General features: G+C 38.9%; 1 protein-coding gene across 7 annotated transcripts in view; it reads right to left on the minus strand.

Moving 5' to 3' along the window:
- LOC135195049 (serine/threonine-protein kinase N-like) overlaps positions 1–21,156 on the minus strand; it is a 665,525-nt gene that overhangs the window by 500,294 nt on the left and 144,075 nt on the right. Inside the window, exon 1 of one of the 7 annotated variants that reach the window (XM_064221393.1) lies at positions 16,216–16,268. The exons of the other annotated variants lie outside the window; for them this stretch is intronic. The gene's annotated coding sequence lies outside the window, so the exon portion shown is untranslated. Of the gene's footprint in view, positions 1–16,215; positions 16,269–21,156 lie in introns of those variants that run through there. 7 annotated transcript variants of the gene reach the window in all.

Genomic DNA, 21,156 nt, shown 5'->3' on the forward strand with positions numbered 1-21,156 from the left:
ATGTCTTTCAACAGTAGTACTCATAACAAGCAGCGACAGAAACGACGATTAAGTACAATAAAAAAAACCTGACTTCCCCTTGCCGATAGTATTACGAGGAGAAACTACTGCGCATTAACTTTGATGTACCACCTGAATGAAATAAGTTTTCTAAGACGCATTGCAGACGGTATTTTGAGCCCTTGCAGACCCATCTTAATCTTAAATGGCTTAACAAGGTGTTTCCACATAATGCTTTCCACATGTCACACGTTCGAAGGATATAAAACCAGGCGAAGTAGCTATTATATAAAAGTATTCAGTAGAAATTTACTCAGAGGAACATTGAGTAGTTTGGCATTAACGCTGAAAACATCAGTTCGAGCTGCATCTTCAAGTGTAATATGACAGAGAGAACACATTAATAAGCATCCCTTTGAAAGTGTACAACACAAGCAACCTTGACAGAGAGAGAGAGAGAGAGAGACGCTGACGAGTGTGGGCGTCCACTTTTTAAAGCTCCTCTCAATTGACCATGGCATGCCAGACCTTATAATCAAGTAAGCATCACCTCAAGTACACAGGCGACAACATCAAGAAGGCCCGCACACAGAAGCAGAATAAGAATAAGAGGGAGGTGATGATGAAAGTGACGGTGATGTGAAGATGACCATTGGTAATAACCACTTAACCACTTCCAACAAAAACCATACAGCCTGATACATAGAAACCTAGGAAAACTGACTTCAAAGCAGCCTCTTAGAGAGAGAGAGAGAGAGAGAGAGAGAGAGAGAGAGAGAGAGAGAGAGAGAGAGAGAGAGAGAGAGAGCCATATAATTGCGGACCTAAATAGTGACATCAGCTGAGAAGTTGCTTTTCCGGAGCTAGTTCATTATTTCTAAATATAATACGTGATGTCATTCAGAAAAGCTTCCTTTAACTTGGAAAATACTTTCTACTGTTCGAACACGCCAGGCGCTTTGTATTTACAGTTTTCCTTATTTTATTATGAGCAGATTCTCTAATGCAAGGATAGAATACATAGGACATTCAATCCTTACGCACCTACCTATCACTAAGATTTATGTCTGCAAATAATCCTTTCCCTAAGAATGGGTAATATGATCAATACACTAGTAAACGAAGCATTCGTCGTATTTTAGAGTAAAAGGCTCCTCTTTCCATAACACGCCGGTGGCTCCAGCGAAAATGTGGCTGTTCCTCCGGTTCATCCTCAACTTATAACTAGTCAAATTTACAGCATCACTGCTATTATCTAAATATTTCCTTGAAAAGATATTGAGTCTAGAGAGGATGAAATGTCCAGTTACTGCACAATTCATTCACTAACTCATGACTACCAAATTAATGAGCGTAACTACTGAATAGCCTACCTACAAAGAGGAACAAGGCTGTCTGAGCCATATTCATCCACTCACAGCAGAGTTGTATGATGACCATAAAGCTGTTCACGGAACAAAGCAGTCTCACCTATGCTGGGTGGCTCCTGAGCACAGAAAAACTGCTGTCACTGCACAATTAGGATCCGTAAGTTTAGACATTCAACATTTCCATAACAATGGTGGTAATGCTTGGTACATATTAAGGGCAGCAGTTCTCAACGGGATTTCTTTCTTCTTTATTGTTTGTTTGTTTGTTTGTATGGTGCTTTTACGTTGCATGGAACCAGTATGGTTATTCAGCAACGGGACCAACGGCTTTACGTGACTTCCGAACCACGTCGAGAGTGAACTTCTATCACCAGAAATACACATCTCTCACTCCTCGATGGAATGGCCGAGAATCGAACCCGCGACCACCGAGGTGGGACGCTAATACCATACCAACCACGACACTGAGGCGCTCTTTCTTCTATAGTATTTCCTCTAACCTCCCCTAATTTACTGTCATTCCTCAAACACAAAGTAAAAACAAGAATTGGAATATCTCATGTGGATGACAAATCCACGAGAATTCCCAGGAATAATAATAAAACAACAACAACAACAACAACAACAACAACAACAACAATAATAATAATAATAATAATAATAATAATAATAATAATAATAATAATAATAATAATAATAATAATGATGATGAGACCTCTGAGGGTGAACAGATAATTATGGTGATGTCTGACGTCTCATTGGTGAGCAGTGGAAATACCCATATAGCAGAATTATCCTTACAATAATTATTAAAGTAATCCACCTCACTTCACAAAAATTAAAGCACTGGAAAGAGAGAGAGAGAGAGAGAGAGAGAGAGAGAGAGAGAGAGAGAGAGAGAGAGAGAGAAATGGTTTCATTCTGTTGAGTTGATAATTACTTCATCGAGGCCCAATGCTGTGAAAACACACACCTTTGACAGAATACTGCTCACCTCATGCCTCTCCTTATTTTCACCCTCTCTCTCTCCGTCTTTCTCCTCTCCCCTTCTACCCCAGCAGTTTCCAACAACAAGCATCTAACGACCAAGTACATAATTCATGCTTTTGCCGTCAAAGGCAAAAACGTTTTCTTAAAAATATTGGCTTTCATTATTTCTTTCACTCTTCAAGCAAACTGCGCTCAGAACGAGAGAGAGAGAGAGAGAGAGAGAGAGAGAGAGAGAGAGAGAGAGAGAGAGAGCCATGGTAATTGATATGGCTGTTAGGCGCTGACCGAACTGTGTTAATTGACTGGCCACGTTCAAGGGGACGAATCATTTTACAAGTTGTTTACGTATTCACTGATCGGTCCTACAGACTGCCTACACGAAAACCAACCGTTTTAAAGACAATATTTCCTACTACTACTACTAGCATTATTACTATTATCGCTGTACTTGGCTTTCACCAACGAGCATTCCATCATGTGGAAGCTTAACTATCACGCTAAACGTACTTGGATTTCATCAAGAGAGTATGTAACTAATAATAAATCCGATTCGCTAATACAATCTGAATCAAGAGCTTTCTCATGAACAAGTCGAACTTCGAAATTGGGGCAGGAGTTTAGTTAAGCCGATGTGAATTTCAAATTGTGAAAAATGAATTTGCCTTCCCGTCCTTGCTACATATAGTTCCGTTACCACCACCACGACCACTACTACTACTACAACTACTACTATCTTCGAAACTGATACGATCGTTATCTTGGTACAATGCTAAAATTTGTAAGATTGTGCTCATATAATAACACGATCAAAATGACACTAAAACCACAACAAACAACAACACTGGCTACCAAAACTTCCAATAACGACGTCACAGGCTACTACTACTACCTACACACGCCCTTCCCTCATTAGCCTTCGAGAAGGAAGAATCGATTTAGAATCATTGGATATATCAATGGCCCTTTCACTTAGGCCTAAGGGAATTCCAGGTTCACCCTATGTATAATCCTTCAAGAGCAACTGGTATACCCGACGCCCATACTACGTAAATGTCCCGCGGTGTGTGTGTGTGTGTGTGTGTGTGTGTGTGTGTGTGTGTCTCTCAGAGTATTGATACTGCGGTGCCACTTCCGCCTCTTTGGATTCTGGGCACGCCTGGGATCACGTCAGGTGGGTACAAGTTGGCATATCAAGAGATACCGCAGCATTTGTTAAGAGGGAGATATTGGGGAAATCTCTCCCATTCTGTTGCCATATAAGAGATGTTATTGATGCTGGTAGTCAGCCGGAAGCGAGGCTGTCATACCATTTAAGCGAATTCGCATCATTGTTTTATATCTTCTTTTACTGTAGGTTTTTCATTCATCTCTGTTGATTTATCGATGTGCTTTTTTCATTTTCTCACATTTCGGACTTTTAAGTTTCTTAAGCAAGTCTACGACATTTCTCGCGAGTTCCATGCTTGCAATTCAGCGCAATAATAATAATAATAATAATAATAATAATAATAATAATAATAATAATAATAATAATAATAATAATAATAATAATAATAATAATAATAATAATAATAAATAATAATAATAATAATAATAATAATAATAATAATATCATCAATAATAATATAATCAATAATAATAATTACTTTATCAAAAGTAATGGCTACTACAGCAGCGTTACCTTATAGACATTTTTCTTTATTTTTCGAATGGCGGTTTTTCAGTACCACTTAAACAGGCAAGTAGAGCGCCTACCAGCCTGTTTAAGTAGTACTGAAAAAGCGGCTATTCGAAAAATAGAGAAGAATCTCTACAAGCGCAAATCTGCTGTACACGCTTGAGAGAGGGTCTGCTTTGCAAGACAATATAAATAATCAATAATAATAATAATAATAATAATAATAATAAAATAAATAATAATAAATAATAATAACACACGCTTGTTGCTTTTTAGAATAATAACCTAATAATAATATAATAATAACACTACGCTGTGGCTTAGATAATTACAATGCACCGTGGCCAAAAAGATATTATCGGAGGTCAACTTCAGCAAGAAATTTTAGGCCCAGACAAAAGGGAAGGGTGAGCTCTAGGTTAGCGCCCCGCCCTTCAAAAACAGCATTACTGAAACTTGCAATAAATCATCATACGGATTGGCACAATCGCCAATGGATCAAAATAGACCGGAAGGCGACAGATATATCCGTGTGATGTTCCGATAACGACAACATTAGAACATCAAAATCCAGCTAGTGGCGTTGACATAAAGTAGTAGTAAATAATGGTAACTTGGGCCCCCTAAGAAGGGCGTTTCTCATCACCCCATTTCGGGACACGGATTTTAAGGCTGAATACGCCCTTCCAGTGTATTCATTATCTCTTCAGCATTTCAAAAGACCTTCTATAAGTTCGTAGGCTTATAAAAGTTCAGCTTCTTTTTGTGTTCATTCTTCTCATTTTCTCCGTCAAATATTACAAATGCCCTAAAAACACAGAACGATTAGACTGCATTAGAATAAAACATTTATTCACAAACACATGTACATAAATGAGAATTTCAAGACTCACAAAAGCACTCAACTCGATAAACTCAATATTATATATCATATATATATATATATATATATATATATTATATATATATATATATATATATATATATATATATATACACACACATACACACACACAACAGCGCGAGCACCAGTGTGAAGTAGAGTCGATAATCTTTTCACATTATACAAATGCTATATTTTTCATGACTATTTCTTTTTACTTGTAAACTGACCTTCACACAAATGTAATGTAGTCTTACATCCAAAAACCTCATGTGGACTAGCTGTAAACACGTTCTGAAGCAATATCACATACGGTGAAGGGGAAATTACTACTCTTGAATAAAATGTTAAAAATAACACAACCTGCGTCGGATATACAGAAGTCCTGGAGAAGCCGTTGCAACCACAATCTTAGAGCATGCAACAAAATATCGCTTAGAATCTCAGAAATTCGCATGGGTTACGAACTTATAATAGAATTAGACACCGGGGGCTAAGTGGAAAGTTTAACAAACGGAGGATCAGTGGGTAGGACGATGGAAAGACCCCCGTAATAGCCTCCACGTCTTGAAAAATATGCATGATGGTGAGTTTCGTATAAGTTAAACAGACCTTGTGCCAGAACGAGCCCTTACGTACACAGAGGCAAGTGATGATTGGGGTTTAAAGTGAAGACAAGGCCGGTATGGAACTTCGGATTAGCTCCACAAAACCGAGAAACCTTTTACAGGGTGACTACAGTGAGATAGTAAAACAGATATATGGAAGCGCCCAGTGCCAGGGGCCATTGAGTGAGCAAGGCTGACCAAAGTCTTACAATAAACTGAACGAATGACCTCTGTTATTAATCACAGTGACGGCCTGGCAACTCGAATGAATCTGGATCCTACAGAGGCCGTGCAAAGCGAGCAACACGAATTCGTGGGGCGCATCTACAAAGCATTGCAAACAACATACACAAAAAGAACTACAGTGAACGTCCTTCTATTTAGTTCAACAGGTACAGGTATTCTCTGCTGACCTTCATTCACTACAAGAGAGGCTGAACCTCATCTCATGTGATGGTCTTTTGAACTTGGAGCTCTTGCTTTGGATTTAATATTTTCTTTCATTGCAATACAGTGCTTGAAGTGGACTTCCGGTTCTGATAACACATGACAATTTATAATGAGGAATTTCCTTAAAAGCTACTTTCAAAAACATTTTAACATGTTTTTTTTTTACAGAATTACTTCATCGCTTACACCAAAATAGGTTCCATGAATAATTAAAGGCACACGTCTTAACATTATCATTATTTTCTAGATAGTTATGGAAGCGACTTTCACAGTAAAAGATGCACTAACATACTCTGGTGCAGCAAAATAAAAAAAATATATAAACAAATAAACTGTCAGTAATCCTTCCAAACGACATAACATGTAAATCATAGCTGACGAGACCACATTAGAGCGTTCGTATTAATGTTTCCGGAGTACCACATGGTGGTGCGGTGGGACCTTTGCCATTTCTGATTTATATTCCCATCATGTGAAGAGGAAGAGGTTCCGGGGGTCTGATTAATTCACGTGGTCAATGATAATGTCCAGAGTCCGTCTATCTTCCAACTCAGCTAAGCGAGGGGAGGAGAGTGTTTGCAAATTCCTTTATGGACGCCATCATGAGATGAAATATGTGCACTGGAAACTTGAATGATGTCACTGTTCATATGCATGGATTAAGTATGAGCACAAGCATAAGCTAATGTATGAATATCCACTTCAGGAAAGTTAGAATGCAAGATCATGAAATCTTGGAGAGAATTCAAATTATACACGCAAATATGCACGTAGTATGCATGCATGCATGCATATGTGTATGTGTCACGCACTAAATACATTGCATAGGGTTATAATTCTTTATTACTCATACAGTTGAAGAATAAATGTGTTCATGTTAATATATATTAATATTAGAATCTCAGGCTTATCGTTCTACTTTTTATGAATGCGTGGTTGTACGGCGGAAATTTGAAATTATATACATACATATATATATATATATATATATATATATATATATATATATATATATATATATACATACATATATATATATATTATATATATATATATATATATATATATATATATATATCCATAGCCCGAGATTCTAATATTTAATATATGTAAACATGAATACATTTATTCATCAACTGCATGAGTAATAAAGATTTGTACCCCTATGTAATGTATTTTGTGCGTGCACTTATATCCGACATTCCATTTTGTTCTTTAATGTTTTAAGGCTGAACCTGCCTCTTTACTTCGCCAAATGTTTCCCATAGGCCTTCAGATTTGAACTAAATAAAGGAATTTAGTTGTTATTACGTAGACAGTTATAATAAACATACATTAAGACGCTTCAGGTCTAGGCTGTAAGAGGATCAATTTATCGATGCAGACACTAATCAAATAAGCAGCCTTCTGGCCGTTGCCCTGTCTACTACAAAAGTGCTGTACAGAAAAGCATCGGAACACATTTAAATGTGGCATCTCCCTGACAAGCAACTCGCTCTCTCTCTCTCTCTCTCTCTCTCTCTCTCTCTCTCTCTGAATGATTTCATAACAACCTTTTAATGAGATCTCTGTAAGATGCTTCGTATATCATCATCAGTAGAACCTCCTCCACTGACTCACTTGGAATGAGAGCATTTCCGAAATTATTACTATATTATATCATGACCTTTTCTGTTTTGTTCATTACACACGCGTAAATAAGAAGAACTTTCGTATCAAAACAAGCACAAGCACAAATAGTCACCTGAAAATATATGAGGTTTCCGTTACAGACACACATCACTCTTACGCCCAATCATACACACGCAGTATGCATAGAATACTGAGCCTTTTACCAAGAAACGTTAAGGTAGGCAAAAAGAAAACATTTAGTTCCCTCATTATAAATCGCGCAAATAGCCCCATAAGCGCCTCCGTGGCGTGGTTGATATGGTGTTTGCGTTCCACCTCGGTGGTCGTTGGTTCGATTCTCGGCCATTCCATTGAGGTGAGAGAGATGTGTATTTCTGGTGATAGAAGTTCACATCTCGACGTGGTTCGGAAGTCACGTAAAGCCGTTGGTCCCGTTGCTGAATAACCACTGGTTCCATGCAACGTAAAAGCACCATACAAACAAACAAACAAACAACAAACAGCCCCATGGAAAACCAAAAATGGAACATACAACGGCGGTCAAAGAAATAAAAAATCCTAACGTCAGAAATTCACAAAAACAAAAACTCATACTTTTCCTTTAAAATGAGAGACGCAAACACACAAGCCAAACAAACACATCCATTTCAGAAGGAACAAAAACGCACCAAAATATGAAGTCCTGTCACAAATATCTAACACACTCACACAAGAGGAAGGAACAAACACTCATTTTCCCCTGAAAAGGAACCCATACATGCATGCATGCAAAAAGATAAATTAATTAAAAATAAGAGCATGCAATAACATAAATTAATAAAATAAAAAAGTAAAATATCCGCTCGCGCACTGACACACAACGTGCAGTTGTTTTCACTGTTATAAAAAGCACAAAAACTGATCCTTTCAATCTTTTAACATAGCGTTTCCCTCGACGAAAACATTCTGAGAGAGAGAGAGAGAGAGAGAGAGAGAGAGAGAGAGAGAGAGAGAGAGAGAGAGATAGCAGTGATTCTTGATCAGTAAATGACATTTCAACTTTCAAAATGCTGTGACATCATACATATAATAACCCTTTGGCAACAGAAACAAAAGCAATAATAATACGAATGAACTTTAAATGCAGTGTTCTTAAATCATCACCATTAATAATCTCAATGGTTATATGAAGTCGCCAACCTCCTATTAACCATACTAACTATTATCATAATATCTATCCATATAATTTTTCTGTGTTTGTGTATAATAAATACTAATTATAAAAAATACAGAGCAGCATAAGGTGCTCAGTGCGTTTGTAGGAAGAGAGGGTTAGGACTAGCTGATGTGAAGATAGAAATTTCCACACGGTTCGTAAATAACGCCATTTTAATCTCACATCCATACCAACCACGCCAGCGCTCAAAACGAATAGTGGGATGGACTGAGAAGAGATTCCGCCAGGAAACTTAACAGAAGTTCTGTGTAGATCCGATCATGATGAACAGGAGTTCTTCGCACCATCCCGTGAAGAATAGGGTGTGATAGATTCAGCTATGATCATAGCAGACTTAAGATGAGAGGAGATTTATGAAAGATAAAGCACAGGACCAGGGACCAGTGCCATTATTTCAGTGAAGCCCGCTGCATTCCTCTCTCTCTCTCTCTCTCTCTCTCTCTCTCTCTCTCTCTCTCTCTCTCTCTCTGAACCTGCCTGAAAATCGCGGTCATAATGGCTTCCTGTTTAACCTATGCAAACGGCAAAAATAACAAATGTCGAGAAAACGAGAAATTTCACCTTATAACGATATTCCTGACTATAGTTATACAATCTTTTTAATATATATATATATATATATATATATATATATATATAATATATATATATATATGGAGAGAGAGAGAGAGAGAGAGAGAGAGAGAGAGAGAGAGAGATTAATAATCTACAAACGCACGAATCAGTGCTAGTACTTCTGCACACACAAAATGACAAGCGAGCATTATATTATCCGTAGGCAATAAACGACCCATTTCCTATGAATCCATCGCCTTAGTATGCAGCTAAAGCCGAACGATCAAAGCCCTTCCTACACCTGACATTTTCAACAACAGGGCCAAAATGAACTGAGGGGACACCCTCCCTCCCTCCCTCCCTCCCCCCTTCCTTCTAGAGCGAAGCATTCCATCCTGACGGTGCGACTGATACGTTTTAAGAATTGAGCCAGGCTTACAACAATCGTTTCCATTAAGAAATGGCTCAATAAATGTATAATCTATACCCGGTTCAACGTAGAGTCATAAATTATTCACAGTGAAAACTGACGTCATTACCAAGAAAACGAGTCAATTCATCTACGTATATTCACTACATGGAAAAAATGGAACTCTTATGAAGGAAGACCAAGAACTTTCCATCCTGCTCTCAACCCGTCGCGCCGCATCCCCTTTAAAACTTACACAAAAGTTGTTGTTGCGTATTAACACATTCATTATAAATAGATGACACATTTAATTAACAAGATGAAATAGTGAATATAGAAATAAATCAATCAAACCACTTCAATCTGTGACTTATGAGCTCGTTGCATAACAAATGTACGTACATGCTTTACTGCTACTACTACTGCTAGTAATAATAATAAGAAAAAGAAAAATTATAATGCGGAGGAGGAGGAGGAGGAGGAGGAGGAGGAGGAGGAGGCCGACTACCAAGGAGCGGTGAATAAATACTTTGAAGTGTTATTCGAACATACTTTGAATTATTCTTCTCGGTTATTCATTCGTTTACCATTTTATACATCCCTTATGAAATTCGATTGTTGTAATGTACCTGACTTTATTAACGGATCCAGTAAGTGCAAATGTAAATCCATTTTATTTTGACCTTCATAAAATCGCTTTTGTAAACAAAAGGCCATTTTTTTTTATATTGTTTAATTGTAAATGAAATTTGTTCTCTCACTTGAGCACAAACTAAAGCGAACACCTCAATGAGAGTTATATAGAAAAATTATTTTTTCAGGAAAACGCGGACACATGGTGGGGCTTTCGAAGCCTGTAGTGATCTGCAGGACAGAATTCAAAAACACGAAGGTTTGCCTCATCACTGAATGTTTACATTTATTCACTGTCCATATCTTTTCCATTATCTTCATCTGCTATTATAATTGCCAGACTATCGTTATTATCATTCATTAAGATACTATTTTTTCTTCTAACATTCGGCATACTTTGCTGACGTTTGCTCAGCCGATGAACGGCCTATTCTGGCCATGGCACATATCAATTAGCATAACCATTCATTCCCAATGAACACATCGGTACTGACTGAGAAATTTGTTGCCGTGAATAAAAAAGATCAAATCTTCCTAAACAGCAAAGGAACATTTAACCAGGCACTAAGGACACAAATGGAACAGGCAAACTGAGGGCCTTTCATAGCCAAAGCAGAGAGAGAGAGAGAGAGAGAGAGAGAGAGAGAGAGAGAGAGGCAGTCACGATGAAAGGGTAATTAACTCAAAATATATTAATGAAAAAAAACAATATCCTGAAGTCTCAATAATCTTTAGGAACTTCTGTCAGTATATAAAAGGTTCTGAGTTCACATAGACAGTTTATATGAACCACCACCAAATACCATATGCATAATTCATTACAAATGGGGAATGGAAAACCTAAAGAGAACAGAGCAAGCTATTCCATTTCTGTAATGCGGGGAGGGGGGGGGGGGGGGTGTGTGTGTGGCAAGAGAAGGGAACAACAACAGCCTGCTTTCACTGATCACGACTAGGGGGAAGAACTAGGGGGAAAGGGAAGGGGCGTTCTGTTATGCTAATGGCATTTCACTACTCTTCCTGAAGGGCAGATTTTACTTCAACAACTAGATGCAACGCATTCGACCTAAGCTTCGAATCAAGGTCCGATCGCTGCTTTTAACATATAGCTTTTGATGCCAAATGCTTATATGATGCTCTTTGTACTTACACAACTATCAGTTGTTTATACTCGTATCGCTGCTTGCTCCTTTTCCAAATTCTGGATATACAATTATATATATCATATGTGTGTGTGTGTGTATGTGTGAGACTATATGGCAGATTACCATACCATAACAGAACTGACAAAAGTGCAAAGAACTGAAGAAGCATCCATATCCAGTTCTATTTTACCAAAGTAAACGCCCCGATGACCTACAACATTTCAACTTAATCTGTTTCTAGACATTCATTATGCAGTCTGTGATGCAAATATCGAAATGCGGGTAACGCTACATCCAATGAACCTTATGCCTTACATATGCGTACGAACACGTCGGTGTGTGTGTGTGTGTGTGTATGTGTAATTACCAGACATTTACAGAAAAACATGGAAGGAGGTTATAAATATCCCACGAACGACAGAAGGAAAAAGACAGAATGAGGGACAGAGAAATGAGAGAATTCCACAACTTGGTGGTGATGGGATGCAAATACCTAACCCAATCAAAAATGGGGATGGCCGTTTCTGCAGACATAAAACTCGGTAGTAGTTGAGTACCTGGAATGTGTTACTTCGCTGTCTGAGAGGAGGATTCGGTGTAAATCACTTATCCTCGGTTTCTTATGGTTCTGTAAGTTTCTTTGATCTCTTTTAGTCTCCAACAACCGGGCGTTGACAATCCTTACTACTTCCCTTTCCATTCGAGAGATAAGTTAATTAAAGATTTACTCTTCATCCCTTCCATTTTCTTCAGTTTTCATCGAGTCTGAGCTACTATGGGAAAGCATTCGGTTCCCAGCCCCATCGACTTCGCTCAAATCTGTCTACTTCCGCGACCCAGAGCCACTCGTACCGAAATCCTTATAGTTCGCTCCAAGTACCCAAGCTCAGTTCCACGCAAGGACTTGTGGCTTTGGGCTTTCAATAATTTACATTAAATATTCAATTTTATTAAACGACAGTCATCCCATGGAAGTTTCAGTTATCAGCGATATATTAAAATTATGAAAATAAATAAAACCATAGTGATCCCATGAAATCCCGTAGATTTGGATTACTTGGAATATAACTCGGCATGTCTGATTTTCTTTTTTTCCAGAAAACATTAAGGTTGGAATGTAAACAGTTGGACTCTAGTATATGTAAAGAAAAAATGAAGTAGACAAACTAGAAAAACTTTGAAACCCAAAAACAAAAAAAAAAATATAAGACTTTGATGAGATAACAAATATTTTAAACACAGGAGGAAATGAAAGTGAAAGAAAAGCGAAAACATGAAAAATTCCAATTCAAAAATAAAGAAACCCATGAGGAAAAGAGAAGAATAAAAATGAAGCAAATAGAACATTGGAATGGCTCTAGCGGCCCCATTGCTGAAACCCGCCCCACCCCCCCCCCCCCCACCCTTCCCCCCCACCACCCGCCGCCATGGATGCCAACCGAAGCCCCGGACCCCGGGGGTCAACCGCCAGTTAAAAAATTTCACGAACTTCCTGCTTCCTCTCCTCTCTCTCCGCTCCTCTCTCTCTCTCTCTCTCTCTCTCTCTCTACTCTCTCTCTACTCTAGCATATTTCGACATTACTCCAAGACATACGGTTTGGTTGCAAGCCTGTCTATAAGCTTTGGCTGTCGGTTCACTTAATCAAATGTGTGTTAATTCTTTCCGTCTCTTTCTTACTCCGACATACAAAATGACAATTCATTCAAGACATGACACTCACTCTCTCATATCAAGTATGTTCGTTGCCGGCATACATTTTTTACTGTCTGCAACCCTATCTCTGGTTATATACTATATATATTTACAGTTGCTTCCTTTTCTTATCTGCATCAGCGACCAAGGTGCGTTCAACCCCTACAAAATCATTTAGTCTCTCCTATGCGCATTTACAGTAGCGCTAATCCTCAATCAGCCATATTATATATATATATATATATATATATATATATATATATATATATATATATATATATATATATACAACAATACATACATACACATATGAGAGAGAGAGAGAGAGAGAGAGAGAGAGAGAGAGAGAGAGAGAGACGAGAGAGAGAGAAAAGTAAAAAGATGTTAAAAGTAAAAAACCATCCAAAATCTTTTTGTCTTACGAAGATCACAGAATTTAACAGTCTAGAATTTTATGGAAAAAAAAAAAGTGTGATTAACGACATGTCGGGGCCCATGACGAGAATCTTGACGTAGAGAAAAAAAGGTTTCTGAATTTCTGGTTGAGTGAGGATTAGTGCCACTGTAAATGCGCATAGGAGACTAATAATTTTGTACACGACAAACGCACTTGGGTCGTTTTGATGCAGATGAGAGGAGAAAGCCACTGTGTGTGTATATATATATATATATTATATATACTATACTACGTATATATATATATATATATATATATATATATATATATATATATACCTCTAATATTATATACCTTTTCCTATCCCTTTCCTATCACTTCCTTCAGTTACAATTTCCTTAAACATGAGAAGAAAAACCGCACTCCAGAAACCTTATTAGGATTTCTTAAGGCTATTCCTTTTAATTTTTCACCTTCGATTTCATTGAGTATCACAGAATATTTGTACCTCAGTATAGATCTACTGAAACCATATTGGTAACACATCTGTAAAGGCGCCATGCACCACTATCTTTATTCTATTCATAATAATAATAATAATAATAATAATAATAATAATAATAATAATAATAGCTAACGACTTCGATTCTTACACGTCAGTATTAGACTTAAAATAACCGAAAATGTGAAAATTCAAGCAACACGAATGTCACTCCATTATTATACAGCATATTGTTTTACTTTCACGTGATACTTGTAATTTTAATGTTAAGCCACAAAACCTGCTCACTTCACGAGTTCCTCTCACTTTCTGGGAATCACTTATTTTTGTTAGCACTGAATCCAAACTTGAAATAAATGAAGACAATGACATTTCCCACTGGGACTCGAACCCGTGCCTCTTGTGTTAGTGAGGCTCTAGGACTGACCAAAAGGGCCTCCTGTCGTTGTGGGTGACATCCACCCACTATCACCCCATCGGGAAAGACAATCTTTTCTTAATTTACTGCCAGTTCGCATTCAACGCTCGCGAAGGTCAGCATTTCGAAATGAAATCAACGTGAAGAAACCAATTAGGCAATAATAGAGAGGTCTTCGTGGATTAACATCATAATATAATGTGCCTGATATTCCGGTTATGTATAAAATAAAACACAATATCATGGAGTAATATACTTCCACTCTGTTTTGGAATCTGTGTATCATTAAAACAAATCCACGGTGATTGCTAAATATGACTTTTACTACTTCACAACTATCGACTGCTTCCCCATCATTATCATCATCATAACTGGAAATATTCAAATATTTAACAAGAATCATCCCAAAACGACATTAATAAATTAAATACAGTAAACAAACCACCTCAATATATTTTCTGAATTATATTAAAACGTGCACAACGAAATGATAGCAGATTGACTGATCGGGTCCCACCAACCCCATGGCAAATACAAAAGTCACCGCCCAGGAAACTGCTACTGCACTTGCCTCGGCCAAAGTTTCAAATATATTAAGTCAGAGCACGTACAGCTTTTCCCACAATGTCATTTCTGATCGGCAACAGCTACGGACCTTATTTTCTGGAAGTTAGAGCAGAAAATGACAAAATAAATGTTTAGCCCCCATCCACATATGCACATACATGCATATATACGTAAGTATGAGGAAGTATTTCCAAATTAATATTGAAGTATGCAATATCATGGATGGCTTTGGTTTAAAACTAAATCACAGCATATGCATGAACAGCTTCCTTTCTTGGAGATGTCACTCGCATCACATGCATTCTAATGCTGTAAACAGTTCAAAAATTATAATATGGCTTCAGTTAATTAACATGAAACGCTTCAAATAAAATATGAACAAAAATTCTAGCGCCTTGCGTATTGTTCAGGAATGTGTTACATTTTTCTGGAAAAAAAATATTACAAAATTCCAGTGGCAAATAATGCTATCTGGTTTTTTAAGACAAAAAATGGTTTTTCATCAGCATATCTGATGACAACCATAACAGCTCAATGAATGAACGAAAAAAAAAAAGAGAGGGCATTTTCCACATGCTGTATCAAGTACCCGAACTTTTCAATCTCTCTTCTTTAATTTCGAAAACATCACATTTTTCCTTCATTGCTTTAAACCAGCGCAAGTATATATTGCCGGTTCAGTTTTTCAGTTCACTTCACGTTTCACCTCGTCCATCACCGCGACCCCAAAACACAATTCCAGGTATCATCAAAATCCAGTTTTCCCCATACAGGTATCTTCTTTCCCAAAGCAGAATCTTCAACTTTTCTAGTTGAAGTAGAAAAAGTCTTGGTGCTAATCAACATTTCCAGATTTCTCTTTCTAGCAGATTACTGAATCATTTTAGTCAGGCAAAAATGAATCCATTCTTTTCCATATAGATAACCAAAAGCGAGTTTCATCAGAAATGAGTTCTTTCTTTGACTATGGAAAACTTCTCGCCTCATCCAAAATAAGACAAACATTCGCGCAAGGCAGTTTAATTCCAGAAACGAATATATAAGCACACCGTAACACACACACACACACCGAAAGCTACAGCTGACGGAACGCTGTCAGAGCCGTGTGCTCCTGACGAACGCTGAACAGATACTGACGATTCGGTCTTAACAGGCGGTCCCCGTTTGCCGCTAGCTAAGCACTTAACCCGGCCCACACCGCCGGTAGGACCTTACCCTCACCTCTTCCAGACGTCTACAGACAGGCAACCCGTGAGGAGGATTTCGCCTCCTCATAGCCATCCAGACACACATACATGATGGCACCCCTATAGGTCCATACAACGAGACACATCTTTCAGGTACCTACGGATAATAAAGATGGACTAATCAGCCGACACCCACACCAACAACAGCAACACAAAACTATAACCGCCTCACCTCTCCCTGGTATTTGCAATCGATCGAAACTTCTAAAGACGGAACTTCATCCAGGTACTTACGGTGACAATTTGGAATAGTTTCACCTCTTCCCGGTACCTCCAAACATAAGGTGGACGGGTAGCTTCGGCTCCAAGTAGCTACCGACTACATACAACTTAAAACAGAATAACCACATCCATTATCTTCCAGACACCGAAACATTTGCGCTGTCAGTAGAAACTCGCTTCCGACGGCATCTTCACGAGCTCTGCAACTTTCTGCTTATTGTCAACATTATCTACACAGAACTACCGTAAGCAGCTATCTACATAAGCATCACCTATAATAACTCGTCTTTCCAAATATCTACAGATTCATTGTCAGCTGGAGGTTAGGTTAGCAGATGCACTGTTTGTCAGACTTTATTCCCTTTCCCAATATCTATGGAATGATCATCGGTGGGAATTCAACCTCATTCCAGATATTGATATTTGGATCGCCTGGAAGACCTTAAACTTCGTGGTCACCTACACACTGAATGAGTAGGTCTGAGAGTTCAATCTTTTCGAGGCACCTGTGGCCCACAACTGACTTTCCTAATCTAATCCAAAACATGAAGCCAACAACCAATGCCACACCGACTCACACAAAAGACAACTCGTCCCTTTTCTTCAACCAGGTTATCTAACAGGAGAAAAAAAAAAAAATCCGAAATTCAACTTAATTAGCTATTTATTTGCACTGTCGTCAATTTCCTTTTCCTTCGCCAAATTATTGCGCTCCCCTTTCCATTTCATGAAGAATGTCATGAAGAATGATAAAACGTATTTCCAGTTCCTAAGATCATATTCCTTTCACTAAGCAAAATTTCCAGAACCAATAGTCTCCTGGACAGTTCATCTTTCAAACGTTTCTGAAAAAAATCTTTCAAGATTTTATATAAATCAAATTCTAATTCTCATGAAAGCACAACCGCGCGAACCGAGCCGGGCTCGATTCCAGCCTAGTGGTGGACTATATCTGCGCCTCAGCTGACATAGGCAATGACATAACCTGGTACCTGGAAGGCTTTAATGGGTCGCAATCAGGGAGAAATGGGCGTGGGACAATAGACAACTCCACGAAACTTACTTAAAAGCCAAAAAGCTAATACTCGAAATCCACCCCGCCAAAGGTAAAGGACAAAATGGTCTACACGTTCGTTTGTCATGTCCCTTAGCATATATATTGTACATTTCTAACTCTACGTATCAGCTCTCTGAAAATGTGTGTGTGTAAGCAAAGAATACGTACGACTTTTTACCTTAAGCATTCCTGTATATATGCCAATTCTTCTCCCCTCTTTCTATGATATACTTTATAAATGATCTCCCTAGTAGTGCACGCAAAATATAATCATTACACAGAAGTTAACATTTCTGGGGAGTGATTCGGTCAAACGCAATAATCTAGCACACTTGGAACCATGATTACCTCGTTTTAATTATATACAAATTACTGAAAACGAGAGAGAGAGAGAGAGAGAGAGAGAGAGAGAGAGAGAGAGAGAGAGAGAGAGAGAGAGAGAGAGCATATATACTTACTGGTTCCACTCAGCCAGGGTGAGGGACTACCTCATAGAGGACCTCCTCTTTAATGATACGAGAGAGAGAATCTAATTCAGTGATCTACGAATACTGGGATAGGCAGGAAAGAAAAAAGAGAGAATGGTAGAGCAATAGAGGAAATGGCCAAACAAAACTCTACGGAAAACGAACGGCACGCTTGCCTCCAAGAGGACATGCCACAGGTGGAAGAAGTGTTGAAGGGATTAACAGCCCTGATGAGCACTTCCGAACTCATTTAACAAACGGATTGCCACATGCCACATGGGCATGAAAGCTAAACAATTAGTAGTAAACAACTGTGAACTAATGATTCTGAGTAAGAGGTCTCAGTCAAAGCACAGATAGGTCACTGACCCAAAAATACACAGCCTTTAAGAAGACCTACAGAAAGGTCTTTTCTTTTAGGATGAAGAAGACTTGCCGACCCGTTGCCGACATTCAGGGTCAAAATGAGTCGTCCACATTCCAGGAGTTCCTACTAACCTTATCGCGACCCCCCCCCCCCCCCCCCCCCCCCCCCCCCCCACCCCCCCCCCCCCCCCCCCCCCCCCCCCCCCCCCCCACCCATCGTCATTCTTTCGCCCACAGACTCTTATCGCTACTTTCATCTTCTGGCTCTCTCTCTCTCTCTCTCTCTCTCTCTCTCTCTCTCTCTCTCTTCTGATGTGGATAACTTCTGTAGTGGAACAACAAAATAGAAATGTGAAGCCTTTTTGCCTGTATGTATGTATGTATACATACATATACACATACACACTTCCAGAGGTTGTTGGATACATACATCTATATACTATATAGATAGATAGATAGATTGATAAATAAATAGATAGATAGATAGACACAGATAGATAGATACTAAGGAGAGATAAGACGTATTTGCCACCGAGTATAAGAAGAATTCTCGAACTCTCATTCACTCCTTAGAACGAGCTGGTTTCTTGTTAATCCTCTTCACCCCAAAAGAGCAGGAAAAAGCGAACGGTAAACAGATCATATTCCAGTAAAAGTAGTAGAAGTATTTCAGGAGTTCAATTGCAAACGAGAGTCCTTTTCCTCGCTACTTAGTGTTTCAAGTTTATTTCCTTCGTCGAGAACTCCTCGATCTTTCCAGCGATATTAAGGACACGCCTTAAAGAAACATCTTTACTCTTCTGTCCTATTTATAAAAACCTTCTCAATAGAAATGAACCAGAGAATTATGTGATGGTGACTCCACCCTTATATATTTCATGGGTTCTAAATCCCCGAGCTGATGACGTCATTCTCATAACGCAAGAACAATTTTACGAATATTTATACTGCGACATGTCAAAGAAGCTTAGTCTATAATAGTTTGTATCCCCTAAATTGTTAAAAAAGAATTACTAAGAAAGGTGTACACCACTTGACATAGGTGTGTTAGAACTCAACGTTTACTGACAAAAATTTCAATGCAATCCACCGCGTTTTCAACTTCAAAGCTCTGTATCCCAATGTATCGAATTTATCTAAGCACCAACTTCGGCAAACAATATGGATCACATAAACAATAACAACTCGATTCTAGACTCCGATACTAGGCTCATATCGGCTTGAATACCTCTAATGTCCAAGTTCAGCAGATTTCCCGTACAGTAATTTGTAGCTGGTTTAAAGGAGACCAAAATTACATGGGTATTTCTGACATACGCTTTTATGTCCTCTGATTACACTATATCAAACGAGTTTGTTGGAACCCAGGCTGCTGTCTCCCCTTCCCTCACAATCACCTACCTACCCTACCCACCCGGAGCGGACAAACAGGTTTGCAGGAAGGTGGGTGTCTTCCCTACCCTCTTGTTCCCCTACCTACCACGCGCCCCACCCAGGGGGTACCCAAGGGAGGACAAACAGGAATCACTCAGATTTTATTATTATAAACGAGCTTGTTGGCATGCGCTGAAAAAACAGAGCTTCTGTCTCCTCTACCGACCCGATTCTCCACCTACCTCGCTCCACCCGGGCGGACAAACAGGTTTGCAGGAGGAGGGGGGATGTTTCCCTACCCTCCCATTCCCCTACCTACCATGCCCCCAACCGGGCAGACAAACTGGTTTGCTGGGGGTGAGAGACTGTGTCGTGTCTCCCCTAGTGTCTCACCTGGGGGAGGAGAGGACAAACAAGATCCACTCACCCTGTCTCCCTCACCCTCCTGATCCCCTACTCGGGGTGGACAAACAGTTTTGCAGCAAGATGGATGTCCCCCATGCCCTCCCATCCCCCTACCCTGCCCCGCCCCCACCCGGACGGACAAACTGGTTTGGAAATGGTGGGTGACTGTGTCACGTCTCCCCTACTGTCACACGGGGGATGACAAACGAGGTCAATCCTCTAGGATTTTATTATGATAGATTGTAACAAAATGCAAGCAAGCAAGCAGGGCGGCCATGCAAAACAAATACCAGTAAAATTCAAGCACCAAGTTCAAACCAAGGGTGGTCATAGCATGCTGATGGGTAGGAAGTGACTAAAACACAGTAAATTAATGTTTTTTTACTTAAAGACCCCAACCTGTTTTAGTTTTATGCCGAATATGCGAGTTTGGTGTGTCTATTTCTCTTTGTGCTACTCTTCTTTTTCTTTCACCATTTGACCATCATTTAACCTACGGTGAACCTTCTAATAATTCTTGTCCGTCTCTCCACATTCCTGTATCATCAAGATACAACCATATTTACTCAATACTATCACACATACCTATATGCCTTGGAAATTATTCTCAATTTTAATACTTCTCCTGTAACTGAAGAGATGAAAATGGACTCAAAATACATTGTAACACAGAAAAGATCTTCACTTTTAGGTCTACCTCCAGAAAGCAACGCACAGTAGGTACCTACATTCCCGAACATAAACATACTGCAACATAATATTATCCTTGATCAATCCACGATGGCAACAGCAGTATGGGAAGATCCACATGAGAGACACCAAAAGAAATGTTTCTAAATCAAATATATTTTATTGATTCCTGTTTTGTTCAA

Source organism: Macrobrachium nipponense, chromosome 15 (genome assembly GCF_015104395.2).
Source record: "Macrobrachium nipponense isolate FS-2020 chromosome 15, ASM1510439v2, whole genome shotgun sequence".
NCBI classification, from domain to species: Eukaryota; Metazoa; Arthropoda; class Malacostraca; order Decapoda; family Palaemonidae; genus Macrobrachium; species Macrobrachium nipponense.